Source organism: Equus caballus, chromosome 14, assembly GCF_041296265.1.
Source record: "Equus caballus isolate H_3958 breed thoroughbred chromosome 14, TB-T2T, whole genome shotgun sequence".
Lineage (NCBI taxonomy): Eukaryota > Metazoa > Chordata > Mammalia > Perissodactyla > Equidae > Equus > Equus caballus.
The window spans coordinates 22,167,884-22,192,179 of record NC_091697.1 but is presented as its reverse complement, the minus strand read 5'-3'; the positions used below and the strand labels follow the sequence as shown (position 1 = coordinate 22,192,179).

Genomic DNA, 24,296 nt, shown 5'->3' with positions numbered 1-24,296 from the left:
AATTTAAGGTGGAGGGAGGGTAAAAACCCTGTGATCTTGCCAGGTAAAAGCAGTGAAATTGGCTGGAAATGAACAGAGAACACATTTAGTTTAGGTAACCCAGGACTGTGGCCTCAGACAGGGTGAGTTCTGGACCAGCCAGGATCCTGGAAGTGAAAAAGCTATCAAAGAATTGAGATAAGTTCTACACACATGGCTGGCTGACTGGAAAAACTACACATATGTTTAAGAAAGACCAAAAGAGAACAGCAGAAGGTGAAAGACTAGGGAAACTTGAGAACTGCCTGCAACTCTGAGTGCATTCCCCAACCCACATCCATATCAATGAGCATATACTGGGAGCCTAGGGGAGCAGGGTGTTTGAGCACAACCTGTCCTCAAATCATTGGCTGACCACTCAGGTATACAATAACACAAGGGTGCCCCTAGGAAGCAAGGCTAATAAATAAAAACAAGAATAAAAAACTGAGCAAAGACATCATTGGCTGCCCATTGCAGGAGAAATGGATTCCTAAAATCTGTCTTAAAAGCTCTTTAAAAGGACTCCTAAAAACTCTTAAATAATAGCTGAAAAATATAGCTTGAAAAGCAAGAGAGGAGGGGCCTGCCCAGTGGCATAGCAGTTGACTTCCCACATTCTGCTTCAGTGGCCCGGGGCTCACCAGTTCAGATCCCGGTCATGGACATACACGCTGTTTATCAAGCCATGCTGTGGCAGGCGTCCCACATATAAAGTAGACGAAGATGGGCACAGACATTATCTCGTGGCCAATCTTCCTCAGCATAAAGAGGATTGGTAGTGGATATTAGCTCAGGGCTAATCTCCCTCAAAAAGAAGGAAATGCAAGAAAGGAATTAAAATGGTACACACAGAATTGTTTCATTAACACAAAAGAATACAGTAAAGGAGAAAAAAAAGAAGAAAAAAGACCTGAGAGACAGAAAAACAAATAGCAAAATTGCAGATACTTATCTATATCTATATCACTGCATCAGTAATTATATTAAATGTGAATGGACTAAACTCCCCCCCCCAAAAAAAAGGCAGAGATTGTCCAACTGTGTAAAAAAGTAAGATCCAACTCTATGCTGTCTATATCTCTTAGATGCAAAGGCTAAATACTTGGGTTGAAAGTAAAAGGATAGAAAATTGTTTATCATGTAAAAAGTAACCTTAACAGAGTGGTGCCAGAGAGACAGAAGACTACAAAGCTCCAGATCTTAGTTCTCCCACGGAGACACCAAGTTAACAACAATATACAGACCAAGATAGTTTTGTGAGAACTCTAGAAATCAGTTAAGAAGCTGAAGCAATTAAGGAAACCCCTAAGCAAGAAAAAACTGCACCCAAAGCAATAAGAAATTTCACTGCATCTTGCTCACACTTACCCCTTCCCCTACCCAGAACAGAGTAGTATGATCAGGAGAAAGCTGTCCAACTCTCAGCTCCTCCCTTAGGATAGAAGGGGAAGATTGGAACTTGTTTGCAGTGTTCTGGCTTGTCTAGGGGCTTCCCAAGGGTCTGGCTTCTGTCTCACCTAACTTGGAGCACTGATAGAAATGGTGGCATAGTTTGGATATCAGGTTGGATGCTGCTGAAAGCAGTGGTGGGCAACTCAGCACCCTAGAGCTGCAGGGAGTCTGCAGTTTTGCGGGCACCTGGGAACAAGAGATTATGGGCAGAGGAATACAATAGAAATCCTAGGGTTCTAAGAAGAGGCAGAGGCAAGATTCATAGGAAAATTAAGAAATTTAAAGCAGCCACAATTACCAGGAACTAGAATAAAAGCACATGGACAAGACATATCCCCAGAAAAAGTTGGAGAGAATGAAGACCCTTTATGCTGGGCTGATTGGTAAAGATCTTCCCCTGCACAAAACCAGTCTATAAAGACTGGGAAAGGGGCTGTAGTTTCAATGCCCAAATCTCAACAAAAATCACGAAGTGTATAAAGAAACAGGAAAACTTGTTCCAATGAAAGGAACAAAATGAATATCCAGAAACTGACCCTAAAGAAATGTAAGCTTCTCAGACACTTGACAAAGAATTTAAAATGACTGTTTTAAAGATGTTCAATGAGCTAAAAGATAACATAAACAATAAAATAAAATCAAGAAGACAATTCATGAACAAAATGAGAATATCAACAAAGAGTTAGAAACCATGAAAAAAAGAACCAAACAGAAATTCTGGAGCTGAAAAATACAATAACTGAAGTGAAAAGTACACTAGGGGAGTTCAACGTCAGACTTAATCAGGCAAAAGAAAGAATTAGCAAACTAGAAGACAAACCATTTAAAATTAAAATAACTATAAATTAGTGGGTATACAATATATAACGATGTAATTTGGACATAAAGTGAGAGGGGTGAAGTTGTAAAAGAGAAAACTTTTATATGTGATTGCAATTAGTTTGCTGTCATTTTTTAAAAGGTTGTTTTAACTTCAGTATGTCTTATGTAATCCCCATGTTAACCACAAAGAAAATATCTATATAATATCCACAAAAAGAAATGATAGAGTCAAATCACATTATTACAAAAAAATTCAACTAAACACAAAGGAAGGCAGTAAGAGAGAAAGTGAAGGACGAAAAAAAGCTGCTAAACATAGAGAGAACAACTAACAAAATGGCAATAGGTGAGAACTTCATAATCAGTAATTACTTTAAAAGTAAATGGATCAAATTCCTCAATCAAAAGACACAAATTGACTGAATGAGTTAAAAAAAAAACAAAAACAGAATCCAACTGTTTGCTGTCTACAAGACACTCACTTTACATTCAAGGACCCACATAGACAGGTTGCAAGTAAAGGGATGGAAAAAGATATTCCATGCAAATGGTAACCACAAAAGAACAGAGGTGGCTATACTATCAGACAAAATAGACCTTAAGCCAAAAAGCATTACAAGAGACAAAGGACAGTATATAATGATAAAAGAGTCAATTCACCAAGAAGATATAATAATTATAATTACATATCCAGCAAATATCAGAGCCCCTAAATATGTAAAACAAACACTAGCATAATTGATGGGAAAAGTAGACAGATCTACAATAACAGGGGGAGACTTCAATCCCCACTTTCAATAATGGAAAGAGAAATTAGACAGATGGTAAGTAAGGAAATAGAGAACTAGAACAACACTATAGACCAATTGGACCTAATAGATACATACAGAACACTCCACCCAGTTACAGCAGAATACACATTTTCTCAAGTGTTCATGGAACATTTTCCAGGATAGGCCATATGTTAGGCCACAAAATAAGTCTCAATAAATTTAATAAGATTGAAATTATACAAAGTGTCTTGTTTGATCACAATGCAATGGAACTAGAAATCAATAGGAGAAGGAAGGCTGGAAAATCCATAAAAATGTGGAAATTAAACTTTGAAATAACCAATGAGTCAAAGAAGAAATCACAAGGGAAATTAGAAAATATCTTGAGACAAAGGAAAATGAAAACACGACATACCCAAACATATGGGATGCAGCAATGCAGTGCTAAGAGGGACATTTATAGCTATAAACACTTCCATACAAAGAGAAGAAAGATTCTATGTCTACAACCTAACTTTATACCTTAAGGAACTAGAAAAAGAACAAGCTAACCCCAAAACTAGCCAAAAGAAAGAAATAATAAAGGTTGGAGTGAAGATAAATGAAATAGAGTATAGAAAAACAGTATAGAAAAATCAAATAAACCAAAAGTTGGTACTTTGAAAAGATAAAATTGACAAACCTTTGGCTAGATTGACCAAGATACAGAGAGAAGACTCAAATAACTAAAATCAGAAATGAAAGAGGGAACATTACAACAGACTTTACAGAAATAAAAAGGATTAGAAAAGAATACTATGAAATGACCTACTGTACTCACCTTGTGACCACTGACCTGCTGTGTTCCCTGATCTGTGAACAGCAAAGCATCTAGCGACAATTGTAAAAAGAGACATTCCTATCACATGTGATGCATGCTCTTTGTTCTAAGACAGTATGTAATCACTCAGTACACCCCACTTCTTTGGTCCCCTTCTTTCCTTGGGGAAGGAAGGCCCTGGGCTAGTTGTCAGATCTGCCTCACAATAAATTCACCCCAATTTTGGTCTATAGATTGATTATGGATTATTTGCACTGACTCTAGATATCCACATGCAGAGGGTTTCGTGTCTGTCTCAGCATATCAGTTGTGATACTCTAGGCTAGGAATGCCTGGGAGCATGCCTTTGGACCCACACTACTAGTGGCGAGACCCGATAGATATTTCTCCCACCAGGGCCAATGCTGTGGCTAGACAAGTCCTTGTGGTTCTGACTATGACTGCAGGATGCAACTCAACAACAACTATCAGAGAACTTAGAAAAAACAAGGGTTATTACTCACAAGTCCTGGAGGATAGCACGCCCAGTGCCACACAGGAAGGCCATGGGAGAGAGAGAGAATGCGGACTTGGGGTTCTGCCTTTATTAGGGTCAGGGTTGGGGTCCCTAGGGTTTTGTGGTTTCACTCCTTATTGGTGAATTTAAAACATAAGAGCTAAGATTAAAGTACAGGAAGGGAAAAGCGGGATTGCTCAAGCAGTCATCTATCTAGGTTACCGAGGGCTTTCGAAAAGGGGAACTTCATGCGTGGAACAGCCTGGCTCTTTACCTAGTTGCGTAGCTGGCAATATGTTTACCCACAATGGCCGTCTTTGAAATGGATGCCTCAGCAATCAAAAGCTTAATGCCAGGCACTTACATCACAATAAAAAAAAAACAAACATTGTCAGGCACTTATATTACAAAGAGTGAGGCTGGACCCTCACCTAACACCATATACAAATATTAACTCAAAATGGATCAAAGACCTAAGCATAAGACCTAAAGCTATAAAATTCTTAGGAGAAAATGTAGGGGAAAGCTTCATAACATTGGCTTTGGCAAGGATTTCCTGGAGAGGACATCAAAAGCACAGACAACAAAAGTGGAAATAGACAAATTGGACTACATCAAAATTAAAAACTTCTGTGCATCAAAGGACACAATCCACAGAGTGAAATGGCAACCTATGGAATGAGAGAAAATGTTTGCAAATCATAAAGCTGATAATGGGTTAACATTCAGAAAATATAAATAACTACTACAACTCAACAACAACAATGAAAATAAACAGATTCAAAAGTGAGCAAAGAAATTGAATAGATATTTCTCCAAAGATGATATACAAATGGCCAACATGCATATGAAAAGATTACTAATCATTAGGAAAATGCAAATCAAAACCACAATGAGATATCACCTCAAACCCATTAGGATGACTACTATCAAAAAAACAGAAACTAACAAGTGCTGAGGAGGATGTGGAGAAATTGGAACCCTTGTGCACTGTTGGTGGGAATGTAGAATAATACAACTACCGTAGAAAACAGTATGTCAGTTTCTCAAAAAATTAAAAATAAAATTACTATATGATCTATCAGCTTCACTTCTCATTATATGCACAAAAGAATTGAAAGAAGGATCTTGAAGAGATATTTGCACATCCATGTTCACAGCAGCACTATTCACAACAGCAAAGAGGTGGAAAAAACTCTAGTGTCCGTCAACGGATGAATGGATAAACACAATGTAGCATATACGTGTGATGACTATTATTCCATCTTAAGAAAGAAGAAAATCCTGTTACATGCTATAACTTGAATGAAACTTGAGGACATTATACCAAATGAAATAAACCAGTCACAAAAAGACAAATACTGTATGATTCCACTTATATGAGGCATCTCAAGCAGTCAAACTCAGAAACAAAAAGTAGAATGCTGCTTGTCCCAGGGCTGAGGGAGAGAGAAATGGTGAGTTATTGTTAAATTAGTACAGAGCTTCATTTCCACGAGATGAAAAAGTTCTGGAGATCTGTCGCACAACCACGTGAATATACTTAACAAGACTGAACTGTATACTTAAAAATAGTTAAGATGGTAAATTTTACATTATTCATTTTTTTACCACAACATTTAAAAAAAAAAAAAAACAAACCATAAATCTAAGGAAGAGAAAGCACTTCTCATAGCCAGAATGGCAGAGCCCAGGTTCAGACACAGGTTTGTCTGACCCTCAATTAAGGGTTTCTTCTGCTGTACAACAGAGTTTTCGTTTTGTAAAAAAGAAAAGTACCCTTAAGAGAACTGAAGTGGCTATATTAATATCAGGCAACATAGACCTTAAGACTCGGAATAGTACTAGAGACACAAGGATATTTTGTAATGATGAAAGGGTCTATTCATCAGAAAGAGATAACAGCTATAAATGTACAGGCACCAAAAACAAAGACATGAATTAGAAAAGCAAAAACCAATATAATTAAAAAGAGAAATAGATAATTCAACAATTTTAGTTGGAAATTTCAGTGTTTCTCTCTCAGTTACTGACAGAACAATGAGACCAACATGACCTGGCTAACACATCTAGAACACTCCACCAACCCCCCACAACAGAGCACAGTCTTTTCAGTTTCACAGGGAATATTCTCCAGCAAGGACTATACACTGGGCCGTAAAACAAATTCAATAAAAATTAAAATTTGAAATGATACAAAGTATATTTTCTGCCCATAATGAAATTAAATTAGAAATTGACAGACAACAGAAAGAATCTAGAAAATTCTCAAATACTTGCAAATTAAACGACACATTTCCAAATAACCCACGAGACTAAGAAGCTACAAGGGAAAATAAAGAAAATAAAAACACAACATATCAAAATCCGTAGGATGCAGCCAAAGCAATGTTTAGAGGGAAATTTATAGTTTTAAATACTTACAGAAAAAGAAAAATATATCAAAAATAATAATCAAAGGTTCCACTTCAAGAATCTAGAAAAGGAAGAACAAATCAAAAACAGAGTAAATAGAAAGTAAAAAGTAACTGTAGGAGCAGAAATCAATAAACTAGGAAAAGAGAAAAATATAGAGAGGAAATAAATGAAACCAAATATCAGTTCTTTGTAAAGATCAACAAAATTGGCGTACCTTTAGTTAGAATGACTAAGAAAAAAAGAAAGAAGACACAATCACCAAAGTCAGGAATGAAGAAAGGAAAATCTTTACAAAACTACAGAAACTAAAAAGGTTGTAAAGGAATATTATAAACAATTTTGTACCAACCAATTAGATTTAGATGAAATGGACAAATTCCTAGATAGATATAAATTACCAAAAATAACCCCAGAAGGAATAGAAAATCAGAATAGACGTATATCAAGTAAATAAATTGAATTAGTATTTAAAATCTTTCCACGTGGAAAAGCCCAGGCCCAGATAGATTCGCTGTTGAATTCTATCACACCTTTAAGGAAGAAAATACTTCACAAACTCTTTCTGAAAATAGGCAAGGACGGAAAACTTCCCAATTCATTTACTGAGGCTGGTGTTACCTTGATACCAAAGCAAGACAAAGACATCACAAGAAAGGAAAACTACAGCTCAGTGTCTGTCATGAGCACAGATACAAAAAAATCCTAATAAAATACCAGCAAACTGAATCCAGCCACAAATAAAAAGGTGTGTTCTGTAGACTGGTGCTTCCTTCCTGCCTACAGACCCCTAGCAGGACTCTCACTATTCACCACCTGAGGCACCTTTTAGCAGATGCTGTTGATGTCCTGCCATATCCCCATGGCACTCCCTTTTCCTGTACACGTGTCAGACTTCTTATTATAAGCACCTGTAGCTTCAGACTTCTGCTTGTCCTCCATGGGCTGCAGAATCATAGGAAATAATGCCTTGGGGGTATTCCCTCAAGCCTTCGTGGACAAGAACTGGTGATAAATCCCCTGCTTTCTTGCCCTTTGATTGAGACGACTCTGAGGCATGTTTCCTCGTTACCCAGGGTTACCAGTGGATTGTGCCTCTGTAGGAGACGGCAGTAACCAGCTCACAAATGCACCCTGTGTGAGATTCTTTCCCTTCCCTGTCTCACTTCCCCACTCCCCTCCTGGGATCACCTCTCAGAAACTATGTGTACTCAAATCCTTGTCTCCAGTTCTGCCTCTAAGACACTTCTCCTTGCCGACTCCTTTCTTTCTGCTACGGCACAAGCTGAGAACAGTCCAGGAAAGTCTCCCCCAGTTTTTAATGAAGTTGTTCGGCTTGAAACCAGAAAGACAGATGGCACTTCAGATTATAGTTACTGACTTTCCCAGGAAAGGCCTGAAAAAGGAAAAGTTAATTTGGTTAGAGAAGAGGAAACTTCAGCTGCAGAAGGAATTGGGTCACCCTTAGCATTTGGGCTTTCATATCTCGATAGGCAGAGCTGATGTGGTGGTTCTGGAAATGCAGTCCAATCATCCTCTTCATTACAGTAATGGTGCTCACTTCACACAGCAAGCATCATTCTATTAGGAGACTTTCCCCCATCACCTTGGCACTTACCTGGTGGGACATCATCATTCACTTTGCAAGGCAATCAGCACCTGCTTTCCCCACCCCACGGCCTGGCTGCCCAATTCTGTGCAGGACCATCCTGTATCCAGGGGGAAACACAGGATGAGAATTAGGATCCAAGAGTCCCTTCTATTATCTCTCTTTTAAACAAACTCACATGCCTATGTAAATGAATGCTGCAAAGGTATGGAGACAAAAGTCCTGTCTGGGGTTTCCCCAGACCTTCTTTCACAAGATTCACTCTTTTCTCATTCCCTTCTTCAACAAATATTTATTGTGTACCTACTATGTCCTATCTCTGGGACAGAGTATGGTGGATACATCCTGGAGTGACTGCTGCCATTGAAGAACATATGTCTTGCTTCTAACCAATAGGACATGGCAAAGGTGATGGAATGTCTCTCCTGTGATTATATTCATCTTAGCAGACCAGAGTGGGAGAGAGTCTCCCTTACTGGCTTTGAAAAAGCTGCTATGTTGCAAAGGTGATCCATGTGGCAGCAATCTGAGCTCAGCCTCAAGGAACTGTGGTGGCCTCTAGAAGCTGAGGGTGTCCCTGGCCAGCAGCCAACCAGAAAACAGGGACCCCCAGTCCTTAGCCATAAGGACATTGGTTCTGCCAACAATCTGAGGAAGTTTGGAAGTGGATTTTTCCCCAGTCAAGTCTCCAGATAAGAATGCAACCCAGCCAACAGCTTGATTACAGCCTTGTGAGATCTGAGCAGAGGACCCAGCTAGGCCATGCTTGGACTTCTGACCTGTGGAAACTCTTTGTAAACGTGTGTTGTTCAAAGCTGCTAAGTGTGTGGTAATTTGTTATGCAGCATAGAAAACTAATACACACAGCTAGGGTTACTTCTTGGTCCTCTGACACCCTTTGGATTTGAACTTAGTTTCCCCACATTCAATCTCAGTCATCTTTCTTGATGCCCTGAATTGGATGCATCACTCAGAATCTAGCTGTGTAGTATTTGGGCATCTGAGAGACAATTGGTAAAGGGAATACCACCCACGGCCTCAAATGACCAAACAGACTCGCAGCTGAACTGCACTAAGGGAAGGGGCCAGGGCACCTTCACTCTCTTGGGGGTCAAGATTGCTAGTGCCCGCTAGTATTTGAGCTCTCGCCTTCCTCCTGAGCACAGTGCTAGACCACATTTCCCAAACTGCTTGCTAGTCATGACACTGGTTCTCACCAATGAAATATTGACTTCCAGAAGTGTTATTGTCAACTCAAGGACAAGTGGGTTAAGAGTGTGCCTTCTCTACACTTTATTTCTCTTCTCTCACCTACCAACTGAAAAAGTTTCAGTGGAAAATTCTGAGGCCCTAGGATACAGTGGAAGCGTGTGATAGAAAACACCTGGAATCACTGAAGGCCTGCATGGAGCCAAGGCCCAACCCCATCCCTGAATGTTATTGGACCCTTATTGGTCATTCAGCTTTCAACCAGAGAAAAAGAATCAGTAGGAGATATATATTAAGACGCATATTGCAAGAAATGGGCTTACATGATGGTGGGGCCTCGCAAGGCAAGTCTGAAATCCTTCGAGCAGGGCATCAGGAAGGGCAGGATGGAAGTATCCAGCACAAGCTGAAGTTTCAAACCACATGTGAAGTTTTATCGTCTACAGGGAAATCTCAGCTCGCCTCTTAACGCCTTTCAACTGATTGAATCGCGCCCACCCAGAATATCTAGGATAATCCCCCTTGCTTAAAGTCAACTGATTACGAACTTTAATTACATCTACAAAATGCCGTCGCAGCAACACCTGGATTAGTGTTTGATTGAACACCTGGGGACTGCGGCCTAGCCAACTTGACACAGAAAATTGACCATCATAGCAGCGATGGTAATTAGTAAACACAACTGTGATAAGCCACTGATGTTTGGGGTGTGTTTGTTACAAAGTTTACAGTCCACCTTGACTAATATAAGTGAGCTGTCATGCTTCAAAGCCTCGGTCTTTACTTCTGAGGAATGAGGATGAGAATATCTAACTCCTGGGGCTGGCTATACCCTTAATTAGTAGAGATTAGGGTCCCTCAAAGACCTCTGGGGCCCCTTATCAGGACATAGGTGGGTGTTATCCTCATCGGTCTTTGATTTCACAACAAATTACTCTGAACTCTAGAGTGTCAGCATCCCCATGGCCATGACCCTGCCTGGAACGAGTCACTTTATCTGTTACCTGGGCCATGATGCCAGTGTCCTAACTGGTCCCTCCTTCCAGTTTATCCTCACACTGCTACAGCATGAGCTTTCTATGCCCAAACTTGACCATGTTATGTCTTTAGCCACTTGTTTCCATCATCCTTTTTTGCTTTTATATAAAATCCAAAACCCTTATCTCAAAAGACACCTGAGACTTCACAACTTACATGGTTAACTTCATCTTCTGTCACCTGCCTCCCCCAACTCTGGGGCATGATGCTTCACATTCATCCTATCCACACATAAATCTACGCCTTTTTCCTAGTGACACCGTACTCTATTATATTTATCTGCCTTTATTAAAAGTGATTTCGGTGTTCCTAATAACAAATAGTATGTTGTCTCTTGTAATTTTCACAACACCCCTTTGAGGGTGGAAGCTAGTAAGGATAAGATTTGGCAATCAAAGCCGAAACAGTCTAACTCCAAAGCCTAAACTCGTAACCACCGCACCAAACTGCTTCTCAAATCTTCATGCCTGTTCTCTGCTTGGAATGCGCAGTCTCACCACCCTAACTCTTACCTCTTCCATCTGGCAGACTCTTCCTCCTCCTTTAAGGCTCAGTTCAAACATCGCAGTGTCGACGGAGCTTTTCCTGCTCACCGCCAGGCCCTTCTCTATTCAGTCCTCCCACAATCAGCTGTGCTTCCCATCATAAGAGCACACATCACACTCGTGTGGTTCCTCTTTTCCTGACTGGACTTTGATGAAGGTCCATCATCATGACAATCCAGAAAACAGTTAGAGCCCCGTTATCTCTCTATGGGCCTTTGGAAAGTTGACCAACAGAACTGCCAATTAGGCTGAAGATGCTGCAAAAGCAATCAAGACCTCTGAAATCTTGGCACTGAGGTCCTCCCTCTTATCCAAAAACAGTATGTCAAATGAATACAAAAATTACATAAGTCCTGCATGTAAATCAAGAGAGACAAAGATAAATATTGTAAGACAATAAGAGTGCAGGTCATCACTGGGAGTGCTCTGTTACAAGGACATAGGAGTTAGAGGGTTTAACAGTGCCCAAATCCTGCCGGGGAAATGGTTGAGAAATGCTAGTCAAAATAGACAATTCTACCAACTCCTTTAAGAGGGATCTCAGTCCCACCTCCCAAATTCCAAAGGTGTATTTCTGAACAGACACTGGAGGAAGAGAGACCAAGTAGGAGGCCAGAACTCCAGTCCTGAAGAGAGATGAAAATGCCCTTTCATAGAGCCATGGAAGTAATAGATTGTATTACAGTTCTCTCAATATTCTAATTTCCCTCGCATCCTTGCAGTAGGATTACACATCTCCATCCATATGCATATCTCCAACCTGTTGAACATAGGAGTGCCCATTTAACTTGCTTTTGACAATGAAATGTGGGCAGAAGTGATGTTTGTCACTCAGGCAGAAGTTTTAAGAGCCTGGCATGATTACTGATGTCTCTTTTCCCCTCTGCCACAAAACTGACACTGTCCCATGTAGGGACTGCTCCATTCCCTGGGTGTCAGAATGAAGATGCAGCTGACCCAGGATGGACATGTGGCAGGGGAGGTAATAAAACTTCCTTGTGGAAAGCCGCTGAGATTTTTAAGCCATCGCTTCTACTGCAGCATACCCAGCTGGTTCTACTAACACAGAAATTAGTTCCAAAAGTGGGATTTCTTCAACAAACTCTAACATATGCAGCATTTGAAACTGGAAGGATGGCAGTCCATGTAACGCAGTGGTGAAACATTTGGTAAAACTTTTACCTGCCATAAGTTAGACAACAGGTAATCCCCTTATGATCCTGTGACTTTGGGCTAAAAGGGAGGCAAACAGAATTTCAGCTTCCTGCCTTGACTGCTATTTGTAGCATGTGACAAAATAGTACATGAAAAAGATGAGATCAGAAGGAAATGGCCAATTTTTTGTCAAGAGTAAAACGCTAGGGAGTCCAGAAACTCAAGACCTTGTATATTTTGAAGAGCTACTCCTTCCCAAACCAAAACAGGAAAAGAAAAAACTGAGATCTTTGCGTGGTTAAGGCTGATTAAAACTTAGCCTCCTTGGAAGGGCCAAGTCAAGAATGCAGCCATCACAGCTCATGCTAAGCCCTCTGAATTAAATTGGCATCTGTGTATTCTAATTGAGTTGGCATGTGCATACACACATTGTACTCCCCTTGAGTGTGAGTAGAAACTGTGAACATGATGGGATATCAATCCCATGGTCTCCTTAAATCATGTGGCAAAAGACATTTGACAAATGTAATTAAGGTTCCTAATCAGAAGACTTTGAGTGCATCAAAAAGGAGATTTACCTGGGTGATCCTGATAATCACGTGAGCCCTTAGAAAAGGTTTGAGATATGTGAAGAAAAAGAGAAATTCTGTTGCTGACTTTGAAGAAGTAAGCTACCATGTGAGGACCTGAGGACAGCCTCTGGGAGTTGAAAGTGGTTCCTGAATAATAGCTAGAAAGAATACGGGAACCTCATTCCTAGAACCATGTGGAAGTAGATTCTTCCAAAAACCATGTGAACTTGGAAGAGTACCCCAAGCTCCAGAAAGGTCCATAGCGCTGCTGAAACCTTGATTTCAGCCTTGTGTGACCCTAGGCAGAGAACCCAGCCATACCATACCTAGACTTCTGGCCTATGAATTATGAGATAATTGTGTGTGTTATTTTAAGCCAATGGGATTCTGGTAATTTGTTAGGCAGCAACAGAAAACTAACATAGCATCTAATAAATCTTTTTGGTTGCACCAAATGGCTCAGGGAAAAGATTCTAAGGGTATGGCTTTCACTCAGAAAATTGATAAACCCAAGATACTCACATTCAAATTTTGAGAGAAAGTCATGTCTCAAAAAGAACTGTGGGTGCTCCAGGCACATGATGTTGACTGAGAGATACTAGCTAAGTCTTTGAGAATTTTAAGTCAAAAGAACCATCACTCTTGACAAAAAAGATTATGACAGTGCAAGACTTAAAATGACCTGTGTCTCCTCAACCTTCTACGAGAGGAAGCAGGTAAGAGAGCTACTCAGCCTCGATTGAGAACATATTCTCCAAAGCCCTCTTCAGTTGCATCTGGGAAAGATAATGGAAAAGGAAGGACATCCCAGAAGGTGAAGGAGAACAATTGACAAGGATTATCTCATTCCCAGCTAGAAATCTCATAATGACTGACGTACAGGATTACAGAATTGCTATGGACCTATGACTGCTGTGTGCCCCCCATTCTTTCCCTTTCCAAATGAGAGTATTTATTGAGATTATCCCATTCCATTCCACCACTGCATTTTAGGTAGGAATAAACAGATAACTTGTATTTTTGGTTCATCGATGTGTGATGATGTTTGTGTCCCATCCCTGTCCCCTCACCCTTAACTCTCCGATACACATCCACTGGATTTCAACTATGTGGCCTGAATTTCTTTGCCTGAGGCTTTCTCTGCCCAAGTGGCAGTCTAGAAGTGCTAAGGCATCAACCTCCCCTGGGAGCAGCCCTCAACCAATGACTGATGGCACTCAAAGTATAAATACTCAACATTCTTTGTCCCTCAAGTGGGATAATCTTGAGGTGTGTGCCTTCACTGGCTCTCATAATTTCTCCAATGGGATTTAGCTCCAGCTGTCCACGCCTTTTATTGGCTTTCTTGTCCTTCTCTTTCTTCTCCCATTTCCTCAATCCTCTATCAGTGTTTCCTTCACTTCCCAGATAAATCATTTTCACTTGAATCCCTGTCTCAGGTTCCCCTTCTAGGGAAACCCAACTATGGCAATTGCTCTCTGACCACGAGTTCCATATCTGGTAGAGACCATGCAGAAATTACCACACATCCTGCAGAGATGCTGAACTATGAGTTTGAAACAGTGATTGGATTGGGAGTGGCGGGCACTTAAATTGACTCCTTTAGAGAGGTATTGAGTGTTTCTGCTTGAGGTAGACTAAAGGAACTCAATACCTGATGACTAGAAGAGTAGACTTTCTCACTCTGTGTTTCCCTTCCCTGTGGGAGGATAATACATTCCCACTCTATTGAACTTAGGAATAAACCATGTGCCTTTTTTGGCCCATGATAGTGGGAAGGAAGTAATAGGCCATTTCCTGGGAAAAGTTTTAAGAGTCAGAACATGCTTTGCTCTCTCTCTTTTCCTTCTGCTATATATCTGGTAATGTTCTAGACAGCTTTTTCCATCAACTGGGTCTCAGAGTGAAGACTTAGAGTAAAACCTGGTTGACTCAGAATAGTAATAAATCTTCATTCTTCTAAAAAACTGAGATTTCAGGATTGCTTGTTACCATGACATAATCTAGCCTGTCTTGATTGATACAGTGTTCCAAAACAAGGATTTTGGGAAAACGAAGAAGATACAAATACCTAAGGAAAGAGCAGGCTGAAGCTATGCAACCGTTCACATTCTCTGAAAATGAGGAGACTTCAAAGAGAAGACTTCGGCTCCTGTGATTTGAAAAGAAAGACAGTCAGCTTCACACGGCTCCTTAGAGGACCAGCAGTCATAAGAACAAGAGGGCAAAGCAAATTTTGCAAAGGTTGTCACTCAAGGAATTCAGGAGGATTTTTTTCTCCCCACAGATGGAGTTGTTAATAGCCAGAATATATTATCACGGGCAATTAGAAAACTGTTGTCAGTAATTTTAAATGGAACTTTGGCAAGTGAAGTGTTGAAAGAAGAAAAATCACCACGAAAAGCTCCCAGTGATCTCTTGTATGTTTTCTAGGGTTCCTGTATTTTCTAGGCAACTGTATTGGGCACTGGCTCTAACTAAGTTAAGCAGAGAAATGACTTGTTATAGGGATATTGGATACCTCTTGCATCTCAAAGATGGCTGGAGAACTGGGTACAGACGCTATGCAGCCAAGGACAATTTTTCCACATCACTGTACATTATCAACCCAGGAAAGACACCAATTCATAGACACAGCTGGGGACAGACCCTGCAGCTTACACTGCCAATATTACACATAGTGAGAGTAGACCTGGAACTTGGATAGAGCTGGACCCCTCACCACAAAAGATTTGGCGTGGTCCTGCCTTTTTTTGTGTCTCTAGCCTGCCATTCAAAATCTGGGGTGGGTCCAATTGAAGGAAAAATCCAGTACCATGTAGAGCCCAGGAAAAGAAGATTTGGCATTTTCATTTTTTACGGTGAAAGGTGGATTCTGTCCCAAAGATGTGGGAGTCTTCAGACAGAGGAAGGTGGTGCAGATGTCAGGTAAAAAAGAAGAATAACAGACTCCACTGTATGGCCACAGCCTTCCACATGGAGAGGCAGTGAGATAAAAGTATGTGAAAAGGACGCATACAGGGGTTAAGTCCCTGCTCGTCCCATTCTAGTTGTGTGAACCTTCTCACCTCTGGGCCTCAGCTTCTCATCCATAAAACGGTTGATAACTATCTCTAAAATTTCTATCTATCTACCTATCTATCTATAGATTTGTAACAGACTCATTCTGAGGGCATTGCTGGGGCGTGTCTGCAAAAGTCACAAACAGTAGTGGTAAGCCACACACATGTTTGGATGGGTCCATGCTTCTGAAGTCTTTGAGTGAAGTATCAATGCTTAAAATGTTATTTTGAAAGCCTCGATTTATATTTATTTTATAAGTTGAAATCAGATAGTCTGATTGTTCTTTTTTTTGTATATATAAACGTTATCAATTTTCACCACCTACCCCTCATCCAGCCTCCTTAAAACCATTTCCCTACTCCTCCCATCTGCCAATGTAACTTTCATATCTATGACACAGAAGGAAGCATCAGGGAGGCTCAAGTTTGATTCCCACTTGTGCCACTTTCCAGTTATGTGACTTTGGGGCAGTAACTTAAATTTTTTAAGCTTTGATTTCCCCAATTTCAGAATGACCATGACCAGCCTTTGTAATTGAGCACTATACACAAGGAAAGGGCAACAAAAGTCCCCAGTAGTCCCCCCATTCTCACCTCCTGCCACTACTTTCCTTCTTCAAATTTACGTTTCAGCAACACTGAACTCTGTTCTCTCTTACATGGCCATACCTTTACACATGTTGTCCCTGCCATCTGGATTGTCTTTTCCCTTCTTTTTCCAACTTTTTCAAGTGCCACCTCCTCCATGAAACCCTCCATGATGCCCATAGGCTGGGTTGGGTGCTGTCAGGGTTCTTAGAGCCCTCTGATTCTTTAAGCCATACTATTGTTTATCTCAAAGTTCTAGAAGTCATCTTTCTATGTCTCCACTAGACTGAGCTCCTTTGAAGGTGAGGTCTTATGGTAAGATCATGGGGAAAATAAACCTACTTTCATTTGTAAATGACGTACTTAGGAAAATCTCAAAATCATAATATTAGTGAAAAGATGTTACAGAAGAATACATACGGAGCAAATAATATTTATATTAAAGTTTTTAAACATGCAAGAATATTGTATATGTTTTATAAATATGCATATATGTGGTAGAAACAAAAAGATATGCATGGATGGATGTTAGCTAAGGGCCAGTCTTCCTTAGAAAAAAGAGGAGGATTGGCAGTAGTTAGCTCAGGGCTAATCTTCCTCAAACAAACAAAGAAACAAAAAGATATGCATGGAAAAAATAAATACAAAATTTATAATAATGGTTTCCCAGAGAAGGGACATGGAATTTGCGATGGGAGGGAGGGTGTGCCTTGCTTTGCCAAAAGACTTTATCTTTATTTATAATGTTTTCTTTCTTAAAGCTGGATGATATATTATTATTTATATCTTTGCATGTATGTTAAATACCTTTAAATAAATTCTAAAAGGAAAATAAAGGGCATGGGATTTAGAGTTGGAACTATCTTGTCTCTGTTGCTGTCTGTGAAATCCTACACAAGTTACCTTTTGAGCCTTGGTTTCCTCATCTACAAAAGGGGAATAAAAAATTGTTTCAAGTGTTTTGTAGAAATTAACATCTATGAAATGAGAGTCCAGAGCAGGGTCTGGCACATATCAAGCGCTCAGGAAATGTATGTTGAATAAGTGAATAAATATTAAGAACCATATAAAATGCTTCCAGGGGAGCTTACTTAGTTAGCACTTTGACGTCTTTAAAGTAAAAGCATAATAACTGTCTCATTAGTAAATACCTGAATGTTGATAGCAGAACAAATGGCAAGACCCTGAAACATCTTTCCCCTCCAGAGATCATCCTGATGTTTAAATATCCACCGTGAAGATAAGACGTGGGCCCTTCAGCAGAAGGATCACAGTGTAAGGAAGGGGGACTTCAAACAGGAGGAACTGCCTCCCTGGAGTCCCCTCCTGCTGCCAGTCACATCCCTTCCCTCCTTTACCCAAACTTCTTTAGAAACTCACAGAGCTGCCGGCAGTCAGCATGCATCTTTTCTATATGCAGGGGCTGAGACTGTCCCCCTGCAGCATCTTCCATCCTTGCCTCGCTGGCTCATCAGCATCAGCACCAAGGACAGCTCCCTGATGCACCTGCTAGCTGCTGGCTCCCAAGGCTGTTGAGGAATGCCTGGTCATGAAAGCAAGTTGAGACAGCTGGAACTAACCCCTGCAGTTCAGTTCCCTGCTGACTTCAATAACAGAGTCTTCTTAGGGAGACTGCAAATAGCTGGAGGCCATTTCTCAACAATTCTCCTTGGAAAAATCTTGGAAACTTCAATCTCAACCATATTAAACAGTTCATTTCAAACATTTTTCACACCAGATTGTGTGCTAGGCAATGTTCTACTGGGGGAAAAAGATTTTAAAAGTAAACACCTAAATGTATAAATACGTATTTTTCAAGTGAAATAAAAGAAACAGTCCTGAGACAGAGGATAACAGAATTAAAGGAGTGATTTAGGATTGGCCAATGAAAGGCAATGAGAAGCTAATACTGAATCTGGACTAAAAGGAGCTGGTCACACAAAGAGCGGGGGTGCACACTGAAGACAGACAATGCAAAGGCCTGGGGGACAGAACAAACTGACCTTTTGGGGGCAAAGTATTTCCATAAGATGGAACAGAAAGAGCAACAGCTCTGAAACCAGAATGAGGCTGCCCTGTTTGAGGAACAGAAAGAAAGCAATGTGGCCGCAGGGCTTTCAGCAAGATGAAGAGGTTATGTGATGAGGCCAGAAAGGGTGACCAGGACCAGAACCACCAAGGCCTTAAAGGCCATGGTTAAGAGTTTGGATTTTATTTTGATGAGAAGTGGTTGAAATGGCTTAGGCAGGGAAATGATAGAATCAGGATAAAGCTTTAAAAAGGCCACATTTTCAGTTGTTTGGAGAATGGACTGAAATGAGTCAAGCAGCGAGTCTGGCTAAGGAGGTGCATGAATTATCCAAGTGAGAGATGAGGCTGGCCTCGAGGAGGAAGGTGGTTGAGATAGAGAAAAGTATATGGATTCAGGAAATATTTTGGAGGCTGAATAGTTCTTGGGGGGGGGGGGTTTGCCCCCAAACAACAAAATGTCTAGAGACATTTTTGGCTGCCACAACCAAAATACTGCTAGTATCTAGTAGGTAGAGGCCAAGGATGCTGCTAAACATCCCACAATGCACAGGACAGCTCCCACGGCAAGGAATTACCCTCACCTAAAATGACAGTAGGGCCGAGGTAGAGAAAGCCTGGTTTAGAGCCTGGTTTAGACTGAAGCACCTGAGGAGGAAGTACTGGCAGACAGGAGAGCAGACATCTCAGGACTACTCAGGAATCCCCTGTAGGCTCCCTCTGAACTTTGCTCCTATGGTGAACTTTGCCTCTGAAAATCATAATATCAACTCCTGGGCTTGTGAACAAGGGAAGTGAGATGATATTCTAAGGTGTCAGGACATTGCCTAGAACCAGTAAATGCTCAGCAGATGACCACACCCCCATGTATGGCCCGCTTTACTTTTCTGTTTCTATGAGGTCTCTGTGCTACCCCCCTCCGAAAAACCCCATTCTCTTACCCCAGACTCCCATCTCTGGGCCCCTCAATACTCTGTGCAGGCCTTTTCATGGCACATTTCACACTGAAAGCCTCTGACTGTGATGAGCCTGTCCACCCCTCCAGATGGTGAGTAGGAAGCTGATTCCACTCCCATTTACTGAGCCCTTGGAATTTCCCAAGACACCAAGTCAGCCACATCCACCTCACGTCAGCCCAGGGAAGCATGGGATCGTACTCCCAGGTTAGAATTGCAGTCAGTGGGGCTCAGCTTGGATATATACAAAATAAGCCTTCCCCACCAAGCCAAATCTGGCTGCAATCTCTGCTGATGCAGCCTTTTAATAATTGTTTGATACCAGCCCTGGGAACCCAGACAAAGGCACCAGCTCCCACCCCCAGCTGACCTGCGTTTCTGCATCTAGAGTTTCATGGAGTGAGGGTAGGCCAGCTCTGGGTTCTCCTCACTCAGTCCTCCCACCCGCCCAGCCTCAGGCAGCCTCCTTGGAAATTCAGGCCTCTGTGCTCACAGGCTGTTCACGCCTCAGCTCCTTTCGCTGAGAGAGCTGCCAAGCCATGGCCTCCAGGCCCAGCAGGCCCTAGCAATGCAGTGTCTGCTCAGAGCTGAGCACACAATGGCTGAGCCCTGATACTGCAAAACCTCTTCCCATGGACCTGCGGAAGAGAGAGGGGCTTCCACGGCACTGGCTGCTTAGCAAGAAAGGCAGAGGGCCAGAGTGCATCATCTGGGCCTCAGGTGAAAGATCTAAGTGGAATCATTGAAGGACCCCGAATTTGGAAAAGATCCGGTGGCAGCTTTTATTCCCCAGCTTTTCTAAGTCTCGGTTTCCTCCTTAAATGCATAGAAATAATAATCACTTCCTTGCAGGACAGCTGTGAGGCTTCAGGAGCTAACATATAGAAAAGCATGTTGTATAATGTCCGGCAAACACACCAAAAAGTGTTGCCAAAGAACAGCCATTATATTCTATTTGACTTTACTAAGCAATGCGTGTTCATGGAAGAAAAATTAGATAATGCAGATAACTAAAGAAATAAAAGCCAACCACAAGCACAGCATCCTAAAATAATCATTAGCCTTTTCGAGAGGACGTTTAACATTTTTTCTTTGCATGCACCTAGCTGTGCAGCTATATTCACAAACGCAGGACCACGTCATTAGCAGAGGCTGTTCCTGTAAACGCAGACATTTAACATTTCCCAGAGGACCCGCTGGTGTCCATGCACGTGGGCGTGAGCTTAAGTTTGCCCTCTGCCCCCATGTCAGTGGGCATTAAACAAAAACAGGTCCGTATCCTCCAGGCAAAGACAAAATTCCCTGCAGGTGAGTGTATGGAAACGTCAAGGCTCACGCCGCAGGAGCCGCCGTTAGAGTCTCATGAGCTTTCATGGACTGAGGCACTAAGGGCCCTGGAAAGTGGGGATCCTTGCAGCCTGGGTTCACGGGAGTTCGGTCGGTCTGTTGCTGGGGGGAGCTCTGGAATTCCCCCGGGTGAACTTAGGCATCGGGAATCGCCAGCCCAGCCGTCAGGGAGGCTCACGTTTATTAACACACCACGTGGGAGGCACTCTCTTCCTTCTGCTTTATGTGGTATTTGCTCATGAATCCTTGCAACTTTGTGAGCTTGTTACTAGTACCGTCTACATTTTACAGATGGGGAAACTGAGGTGCAGAGACTAAAGAGAACCCTAAAGCCTGCTTCTTCCACCCAAGACCCAGGGAAATTTGGGCAACTCTAGCTTTCCTGAGGCTGCGCTTGCTTGGCTTGCACAGGGAGACCAGAACGACAATATAGAAGTGCTGCTGCGACGGCGGACAGACACGACGTGCACACAGTTCTCGACGCAGAAGGGAGCTCAAAACACATTCCTTTATTTCCTTTTCCTCTTTCAAAAAGTCCTTGGCAGAACTTTACCTCTGCTCTCACCCTAGCTTCCCGGACTAGAAATGCAATTTAATCAGTTTAATTAAGCCTGTCATTACCTCTCGCCCTGACCGCACCACACGCAGCCTCATTAGCAGATCCGAGCTGTCAAGTACAACAGGCCACACTTCCCATGGCCTTGAATTGGGCCGTTTCCCAGTCAATCTCCACCTGTCCACAGAGGCTGTCAAGTGCTGGAAAAATCACAGAAATCTATCAGAGATTCAAAGCAACTGAGAGCTGATCTAGGTCAATCAGCTCATTTTACAAATGGGGAAACTGAGGCCCAGAGAGGGGCCTAGTACTTTAACATTGGAAATTTGAGGGATTTATTTGCTGAACAAGTATTTTCTCATTATAGGCTCCCAGAAGCTCTGGGCTGACAAACAATGGTGTTACAATAACAAGGCTGTGGAGCAGTGGCAAGTCCACAGCCTTGGCGCTATTCCCCTCTCTCAACCCCAACTAAAGGGGACCCCAGGGCTCTCACAGTGGGGCTCTTGCATTCCTCTGCCCTCTGCACTATCACGGGGTGGTGAGAGGGGAGTGGAGACGGAGGGGTTTGGTGGAAATCCAGTCTCCAGCCCATCCTCTATAGATGGAAGCCCCTCTCAACACTGCACGTTCATCCAGGGGACGGATGCTCTGCGAAGATTTGATGGCGTGGAGAGTCTGCCAGACTGAAAACATAGCAGCTCTCCGTGCAGAACCAACCTCTCCCTGGAAGGGAGAGACTGTCGTTCCTCCTTCCTGCCACCACTTACCCAGGGGATAGGAGGGGTCTCCAGAACGAGAGCAGGGAGGGCTGGCCTGTGACTGTGCTGCCCGGATTCTCCAGCTTTATTGTCCTGAGGGTTTATCAATGTGCATGGGACAATGTGCAGGGACTATCTCCGCAAGCTCAGTGGACAGTGGGTCAAGGTCTGCACTGGGTGGAGGCCACAGCATTAAAGGGAGGCCACGGGGTCAGAGCTAGTGATGCCAATAGTCAGATCCTTCATGCTGTCGGCTCTCCCTGCTGAGCGCTTCTCCGTCCAGAAACATGGGAGTGTTTGGGTTTTCTTTTACTGAAAAATTACTTACCCTGCAGTCTCCCAGAAACTGAACTCCTGTGATAAGAAGAACTAATAACAGGTAAAAAGGACTGTGTACTCGAGATTGACACCCATTCTGTGCATTGTCTACTTTAACCCCCGCAAGGTGGAAATTACTATTATCCCCATTTTACAGTTGAGGGACGCAAAGCTCAGAGAGGGGCAGCGACTGTGCAAGGCCCAGCTGAGTTCAGAGGGCTGACTCGTTTCCAATCCAGTGCTCTCGCCTCCTCTGCGGGACACAAGATTGGAGCCCCCAAACCAGCATCAATCATCTGCTCCACCCTCACACAGGACAACATCAGGAATGTGGCCCCGGGCTGGTCGGTGGGACCATGCAGCAGCCACCGTGGCCAGCCACCTCTCCTCAGCATCGGCCTGAGCCTTTGTGCCTCCTGGAGGCAGAAATATTGCTGCAGCCTCTTGGCTCGCTCACACACACCAGCTCCAAACCGCCAGACGAGTGTGGGCGTCGACAAGTGAGCTACAAACTCCGAAAAATTATGTTGTCTCCGCTCCAAATCCAGCACTGTAACCCCAGGCATTTCGCTTTTCATCTTCATTTTGCAAGCTCAACAGAAGCAGAGTTGGCAAAGAATTCCTGCCGCCTGCACAGGTCCTGGGAGGGGAGCAGACAAGGGAAGGCCGAACTGCGGGGCCAGCCTGGCCCAGATCGCCTACTGAGCCCCCTGCCATGCCCAGCCAACTGGCAGCTCGGGCCACCAACCTCCAGGGCTTGGCCAGGCCCCAGGGCCCGCACCTGGGCCTGGCGCAGACTCCTGAAGGCCTCCTGCCTGGAATGACCTGGGCCTCTTTGCTACCCAGCTGGGGACCCCATGTCCTGTTCCGCTATCCCACAGAAGTGGGAAAGTGATCAGATTGTGGCCTCTGGGCAGACAAACCTGCTGGGAATCCTCAGCTCAATTTTTAACCAGCTGTGTGGTCTTGGGAAAACTGCTTCAACCCTCCTACCGTCAATTCTTCATCTACAAAATGAGGAAAGTAATAGTCACACCTGACAAAAATGATGTTTTTTAAATTAATTAATAGCCCTTAATTATCAGGTCACTTACTACCCCTAAGCCTGTCTTCTTAGCCATAAAATATCTAATGTTCCTTCCAAATCTGCTGTCCAGTGGCCTATAAGGAGGCAACAGCCGACCACACGGGGCTCACGAGGAGAGCCAATGAGCCTGTGAAGCACCCACCGCAGCTGGCACGGCGCAGGCACGTCAGAGGCAGATGTTAGCCCCCTGAGGGGCAGCATCATAGCGGTTAAGAGTCTGTGCCCTGAAGGATGTGGCCTTACTAACCGTATGAATGTGGGGAACTCGACCTCTCTGTGCCTCTACTTCTAACGAGGACAATGAAGGTGCCTGCCTCGTGGGGTCGTTTTGCACAGTGCAGACACAGGGTAAGTGCTCAGTAAATGTTATCTAGCACTGCTGTTCTCCAGGCTCAGCATTCAACCATTCTCCCCTCTTTCCATCACTATAGCTGCTGCCACTCTGGCTGCCAAATGCCAGCCCTTCCACCAGCAGCTGCCCCTGCACACTAGGGCCTTCCTGCTGGCCCCATTCTTGTCCATATGCATAGCTGCTAGGGAGTGCATTCATGGCCTTCTTTCTTCTTTTTCTTTTTTGCCCTTTTAGATACTGTTGCAATGAACCTCTTGGTGCATATAGTTTCTTCTTTCCATTAAGTTCTTTCCTTGGAGAGTAAAATTATTAGG

The 24,296-nt window shown here is 42.9% G+C and overlaps 1 long non-coding RNA gene across 2 annotated transcripts; it reads left to right on the top strand.

Moving 5' to 3' along the window:
- Positions 1-16,823: 16,823 nt before the first annotated feature.
- On the top strand, positions 16,824-18,428 carry LOC102149801 (uncharacterized). Of its 2 annotated transcripts, none has more exons than XR_011424978.1 (3): positions 16,824-16,879; positions 17,784-17,852; positions 17,998-18,428. It is a non-coding gene; the product is annotated as an uncharacterized lncRNA (long non-coding RNA). The 2 variants fall into 2 exon arrangements; XR_001378256.3 differs by having other exon boundaries at positions 17,950-18,428.
- The last annotated feature ends 5,868 nt before the right edge of the window (positions 18,429-24,296 follow it).